The sequence below is a fragment of the Chroicocephalus ridibundus genome, chromosome 13 (genome assembly GCF_963924245.1).
Source record: "Chroicocephalus ridibundus chromosome 13, bChrRid1.1, whole genome shotgun sequence".
Lineage (NCBI taxonomy): Eukaryota > Metazoa > Chordata > Aves > Charadriiformes > Laridae > Chroicocephalus > Chroicocephalus ridibundus.
This window is the reverse complement of record NC_086296.1, coordinates 6149258-6156692: the sequence shown is the minus strand read 5'-3', so window position 1 is coordinate 6156692 and position 7435 is coordinate 6149258.

Sequence of the window (7435 nt, the reverse complement as noted above, 5' to 3'; positions counted from 1 at the left end):
TGTCAAACAGGCACCGAGCAGCCCACACACGAACCTCAATGAATTCTTACCTCTGACCCTCTCATCGGCTCCAGCAGCCACACAGGCTGATTTAGAGCCCCTTACTGTAAGGGCTCTAATGTCTCACACAGGCTAGGGCTGATCTGAAAATGTCGAAAGGCAACCGAAGGTCAAAATTTCCATAAATTAGGCCCTGGCTTGCTACCTATCACGTAATAAGATTCTGCAGCCAGTTAACACTGTGAACTCAGGCATTCAGCCCAGCAGTTTCCCTGCACCCCTGTTCCCCTGCCCCTCTCCTGAACCAGCGAGACCGTATGTGCAAGGGGAAGGAGTATCTTCAGAGCTGCTTTCCTCCAAGGAGAAAAAAGGAGTAGGACAAAGAGACACTGGACAGGGGTGAGTGTGCTATCCTTTCCTCCTAGAGAGGTATATTTTAACTTGGGGAGCAGTTGGGGGGAGACTTTTTTCTGAATCTTGTTTTGAGAAACTACAATCCAATTTTTCCTGGAGCTAAATAACATATATTTTTAAAGCTAAATTTTGGTACAATACATGTCTTCAGCACAGAAGTGGGTGTTCGTGGTTTAGGGTTTGCTGGACTCTTAGCAGTTGAAATGCTAGGCGCTGTTGAGCATCGCCAAGCATTTGTAGGGGTATTGACTTCACTTATGACTGGCAAAACTGCTGCTGGGTTCTGCAGGGCATGTGTGTGCACATTTTATAGTGGTATTGTTATTATTGTTGTTGTTCTGCAGGGCATATGTGTACACATATTACCGTGGTATTATTATAATTGTTGCTGCTGTTACTATTATTATCATTATCATGTTTAAAGTTAGTAGTGGGTTGCTCACCCAAGATGGAGCTGTCTTGTGCACAGGATGGGCAGGTGGTAAGAAATGCTCCTGTCCTGATGGCGGAGAATGATAGAAATGAGTTGTTCTTTGGTCAGAAGTCCTCCTGGAGCCACAGTATGTGTTTCTTGGCCAGTGAAAATTTGCCTGAATGGAAACTCGGTGAAGGATACAGTGTGCAGACACAGATGTATATATGGGGTAGTAGAATTAGACCTGTTGAAACAGGACGTAAATATTGCATGGTGCCCTACCAAAGGAGAAAAACAAGTGGGGGATTTTCAGTTGAGGCCATGTTGCTGTACTGAAACCCTCTTTAGTTCAGCAGTTCTTAATTTGCTGGAAGCAATCACTAGGGACTGGTACATTCCTGTGTCTTGGCTTGGGAACAGGGAAACTGGGCACTTGTGTGTATGGTAGGACAAGGAGGAAGGAAAAGTCTGGAGGGAAGTTTTCTGGAGCAGCTGAGTGCAGACAAACAGGTGCAAACACAGTGGTACAAGGGCAGCAGTGTGTGAAGGCATAGGCTGTGGGACAGTGGCCTCTACTACTAGCGCTAATTTTGAAGGAATAACTCTGCCTAGCTGGGAATTAGAGTGTAAAACACAGAAAATAAGGAGTGGAGAGTCAAGTAGCAGAAAACTAGTGAAAAATCCAGCAGGACTGTATCTGTTAAGATTCACTCTTAGGCAGAGGCATATTTCTGACAACATCGATTAAAGAGGGCTTTATGAAGCACATATATCTCAGAACTTCTCCAACCTTTTTTTTCATTGGTCTCTTTTGTTATAAAATGCAACCCCCAGGCCCGGTCTTGAAATGGGTGAAGAAACCCTTGTGATTTGCTGGGACCTGCAGGAGCTCAGTGCTGCTCAGGACCAGAGACATGCTGTGTGCAGAGCATCAGGGATGCGATGTGATCTGCACCTTGGTTCACTGGGCTGCATTCGGTTGTCTGAGGTTTCCAGGTGAGGCTTTATAAACCAAAATCTGCTGAAAGCTGTGTGGTCTTCACAGATGCCTCAGTTAAGTGCTGGGACTTTGTCCACATGCTTGAATATTTGTTCCTCTCTGCTACTGGCCTGCCTTGCCAAGTACCATGGGACTTATATCTGGCACTCCTCCCACTGGTGGGATTTCTGGGATCCCCTTGCAGCCTCTCTACAACCCCGACCTTTTCTCTGCCCTCTTTCCCTTTGTCCAGGTTCTGGCTGGTCTGCTGTATCCAGCACAACTGTACTACAACATCCAGCAGCCCTTTATGGCCATGAATATCCGCTAGTAAGATATATCATGAACAGTCAGATCAAAATGCACAAAATGATGCAGCACAGCTGGGAAATCATGAGAGAGGGACAGTGTAGGCAGTGGGGACAGGAACCCAGACAGCCTTCCTGGTGTGAGCAGCCCTGCTTCTGCATAAAAGCTGGTATCCCACCTTGAATCCACTGGGATTCAAGCCTCTCCCTGCTTTGATGAGTCCTCTGCCTCCTGTTTTCCTAGCTATTCTCTTGGCTAGATTTGAGTACTTTAGGAATCTGCCGTCCCACAGACATGGCAGAATGTCAGCATCACGTGCTAAGTTTCCTTCCACTGCTGCCAGGCTTGAAAGACAAACACCGTGAGGGAAGAAAGAGACAGGATACAAACACCTACATCAGGACTTTTTCTGAAGCAGGCTGGGTGGCAAAATGGGAAGAATGCTAGGAATGTCCATTCTGGTTCTCTGTTGAACCCGATCCTTCAGAACACCCACAGCATAACTAGTCCCAGTAAGAATGGCTTGGGCCACAGTTGGATGTAACTATGCTCTTTGGTTCCCTCCAAAGAGGTGCAGCGTTTCCTCTCTGCAGTGTATTCCTGACAATAGTGCTGAAAGGCACCAAACGAGCAGGATCACTGAGGGGAATATGACCGACCACAGAGCAGGACCCAGATGCGTCAGGCCCAGATCACCCTTGCCTGACACCTCGTGGAGTTGTTCACCTCAGCACCAAATGATCCAAAGCACAAGGGTGGCATACTGCTGCTCACTGCACAGGTCCAGATGATGATACAAAGAGCAGGAAGCACATCCGTAGTGCTGGACCTGGAAACCACATGCCAACGATTCATTTTGCAGGGCAGCGTGGCAGAGTTCAAATCAAAGGAGCCTTTCTGCCTGAAAAGCAGAGGCCATTTATCAAGAGATAAAATCACCTCCTGAGAGGTCTGCTCATTTATTTTTAGGCAGCCCCCACATAAGAAATTTTTTCGTCCTGGACTCTTGAGTCTTGGCTGTCTGGTCCAGTGAAAGAAAGGCACAGCCCACAAGGAAACAAACTAACCTGGGCAGTTGCTTCTGAAAGCTTCTCTTAGGAGATACCTGGTCTCCTTGCACCATCCTCAGGTATGGCTTTGCCAAGTCACCACAAGGGCATGTAGCTTGTTCCTGTCTCCTGTTAGCACTGTATCAGTCTTGCACAGTGGGAGCAACCAGAATGCTATGCAGCTCCCTCATGTCATGGCTGCACCTGCCCCAGCCCTGTTAGCCTCACCAGATAAACAGTCCCTCCTAGCAGCAACTTGGAACAAACTGTGTAGCAGGAAATGGGAATGAAAGACACAAAATCTCCTTTACTAGGGTCAGAGGTGTGTGTTCTTGGCAATAAATCAAAGCAGCAAATTTCCTTTGAATATCCTGGGCTTGACATAAGGATAGTGCATGTCCCAGACAAGACAGTAGACTTTGCAACTGCAGTAAAGAAGGATGATCTTTGAAGAACATGCAGTGGGTTATACGCAACTGTTGCCTTCTCAGATTTGACTGCACTTTGTACAGTTTGTGCTACAACCAAGGCAAAAATAATAACTGAATGCTATATTACAGAACAAGCAAAGGATCTGAAGCACAGAGAAATCATCATAAAGACTCTGCTTGCCTTTGACTAGGGCACTACATGCAGACTATTGGATTACCTGTGGAGTCCGGTCAGCGTTTACCGGTATTGTTACATACTTGAGTCAAAACACACTTTCCTGCCTCACTGCCCTGGAGAAGGACCTGCCTGTTACCCTGTGAAATTTCCTCTGCTTGTCTGTCAGGGCTGCTGTGCTGTAATCTTGGAGGATAATCAACAGCGAAACCATTCATAAATCACAGCTAACAGAAAAGACGCCGATAGGGTCTTAAATTTCAAGCCTGTGAAGCCATCATTTCAACAATGACAGTCAAAGGGGAGATTAAGAATTCTTTTACATGGAAAAGTTTTTCTTGGAAAAGCAGCCCTCTCTTTGGTTGCCTGTAAATACAGTCATGTGGATTTGATTTTTACACGGCCCTCCTGCCCGCCTGCAGGGAACACTGCAACCCCAATGGGCCTGTTCTCGCACCAAACTGGTGTGGGGAGGGACTGTGGCGGGATTTGAATAAGGCATCAAAACCAAAGAACTAAAGCTTTGCCCAATGATAGCAGAGGCCAAATGGGCTGCCTGTTTGGGAGGCAGTGGCAAGACGTTCCAGAGAACCAGACCCCTTGGCTCAAGTCCACCGTGCCTCTAGGTCCAAATGCAGAATGGGAATAAGACCAGTGCCTTGTTTTATGGTGCAAGTAAAGCATTTGGAGATTATCTGTACTTGCACCTCATGGTGTTTAACGCTGTAAGGGTATCGTGAAGTCTATTGCCAAAAAGTGAATGCAGGGCTGGATTAACGGCCCACTTGGAGGGTAGGTGATCTCTCTCTGATCCAAACTAAGTCTCATCTTGCTTTGTTCATTTGGACTAAGCACAATACTAGGAAGAAAGGAGGGAGAGTGTCTCTGTGTAGTTCTTGCCCTCCCTGTTGTAGGTGACGACCAGCAGTGCTCGCAGAATCTGCCTTCAGGTTCACAAGAGCAAGTCCCAGACAGGCTCCAGACTCATGCTCAAGGCTGTCCCCAAACAGCCCAACTGGAAATAGACTCTGCCTGTTCAATGCAACTCTGGGATAACAAACATTTACATCATAGTTTCCTTCTAATGCTAACAAGTTCTCTTTGAATAATTACTCAGAGTAAGGTCTGAGGTCTGACTGTAGCTGCCTCCATTTCCATCTACAGAGCAGAGCAGAAGAGCTAATAATGACATTACTGGTCAAAGATTAATTCACTTGGTCAGACATAACCATTCTCAGAATCACTGGTGGACAGCTAGGGCTTGCTTAGCACTTCAAGTGGTTAGGCTTCCAAGGGTGTGTAACACTGATGCCACTGTGCTAACAAGTAACTTGAACCACAAAGAGCTTGAAAACTGGAGGGATGTACCTTCTGATCTGTAGACGATTTAGTGCCAACCTTGCCTGGGCCATTCTTACTTTCTCATTTATGTCTCACCAAGAGAGATAGATAGAACAGCCCATTTAAAATAAAAAAGTCTGATGGCTGCATGTATTTACAGCTGGCTTATTAAATTAAAAACAGCACATTAGTTAGCTCAGTTAAGCTACCTGAGGTTGTGGAGCCTGAAGGAACCATTTTTTAAATTGAAGAAAAAAATAGCAAAATCAAATCCTCCTTTATGGAAGGATTTGAGGTTTTGTTTGCCACTGAAGCATCACCCCTTACTATGAGAAAATGTAACTTATAAAGCCTGGTGATGAAATCCTGCAAAGGAAAAGAGTTGGAGGAATGAAAGCCTGAATAAGATGCAATGGGAGCAGGAGAAGAAACACCATGTGGAGGAATACAATCTGCTAAGACATCGAATGTGCTTTCCTTCAGTTACTCTCCCATTGAGAGTGGGAACTAAGTGGCTCTCTGATGGTATGTTTACGTTTCCTGATTTCTAGACATACACTGTGTTTCCTACTTTTGTTTTTCTAACCTGCTTAGTTTTATGACAAGCAAGGGAAAATATCGCAGTGGGAAGGATGCTTCTGTTTTAAGCATGGTTAAAGAAACACAAGAGCACACCCAAAACTACTCTGAAAATTAAAAAATTCTTCAAAAACCCAAGTGTTTCACAGCTTAAAATTTTCTGGAGTTCTTTAAAAAATGGAAGAAGCATGGATAACAGTGAGGATAACTCTTCCCAAGAAAAAAACAAAACATTTTTTTCAGTTTTTTTTTTTATAGTGACCATTTAGAATGCAGGACCAGAGGAGAGACGTAAAGCCTCACTGAACAGCTTACAGATGAAATTCTTGACTCAACAAATAGGTGTCATTATAAGGACTCTTATAGTTCATGTTCCTGTGAGAGTTTTGTGTCTCCTTCATTTATGACATATTATTCCCTTCTGTAACGTCTTAACAGTCAATGGCACATTTCTTCTCCAGGCGTCCACCCCAGTTAGCACATTCATAAAGCTTGGAAGGACAGCCACAGCTCTCAATTGCCTGTTGAGATGTGGCATGTTGAAAACAGGGCATGACACAGTGACATGTGATGGACAATGGGTGAGATGGCTTCACTGGTCTCTTAGCTCGATTTCCTACAGCTCTAAATCAGGTATGACATGAAAGAAATTATTTGTGCACCATATGGTGACCTGAGGATTGGAAGGCCATCTTCTTCCAAGAGCAGTAGCTGTCAACCTGTCACTTGTGGAAGGAAACCAAGAAAAGCAATTCTAGTCAGCTTAAATTCACTGTGCAGGAGCTGCATCACTGCTGAGAGTCCACAAATGGAAAAAAACAGTCAAAACTCACTGTTCTAGGGACCTTTTCAAGTTAAAAGTGTTTGGTTCCCATGTCTAAGTTAATATCCCACTGAAAACCAGTTGCTTCATGATCTCAGTATCTCTAGTAATGAAAGAATTGGAGCTTTTTGAAGGTTATCAGTCCATAGATGATGGAACTCAGTAAATTTGTTGTTAGAGGTCATTTTGGCTGAAAAGTTTCCTTCTTGTTTATCGTTATCAGGAAGGCTCTTAGCAGATCCCTCACACACAGCCCTCCCCTGTGGTTATTCATGAATAGCCCTGTATCACTGAGAATCTGCTCAGCCTTTTCTGGTTTCTGTAATAATCAGAGACAGAGACTGACCTCTCTCTATGTGGTGCTCAAAGGGACTGACCTAGGTACCTCTCGTCAGTGTCTGACCGTGCTGTATCCAGCTGCTTAACAGATGGGACTGGAACAACACCCCAGGCATTGGATTCAAGCTTGGGCTAGGCTGGTCAGCCAAAGCTCTCTGCGTTTACTGAATTGCCATCAAGTTTTTAGCAATGGTGGATGGCCAAGTGTGGTCACCTGTCCCTTGACAGCTGGGCTGAGACCACTGGAGTCATCAGCTAAATTACCTTGAATTGACGACCTGCAGATTTAAAGCACTACAACCCAGTCCCCATTATGCACACAGCTCCCATTTCCTTTTGTATTTCTTTAATAGAAAAATAACAGGAAAAGCAATTACTGGCTATATGAAATGTAAGTTCATACAGTATTTCCTATAAGACTTCAAGCAACTCCTTGTTAAAGCAGATAAGTTAATCTATCTTTTGGTTCAGGTCACAGTAGGTTTTCAGCTTTAAATCACCATGCCACAGTAACTAATGGCATTTACCATAGAAATTATGTTGAAAAAACAAGGTATCTGGGCAATTATTAGGTGTATATT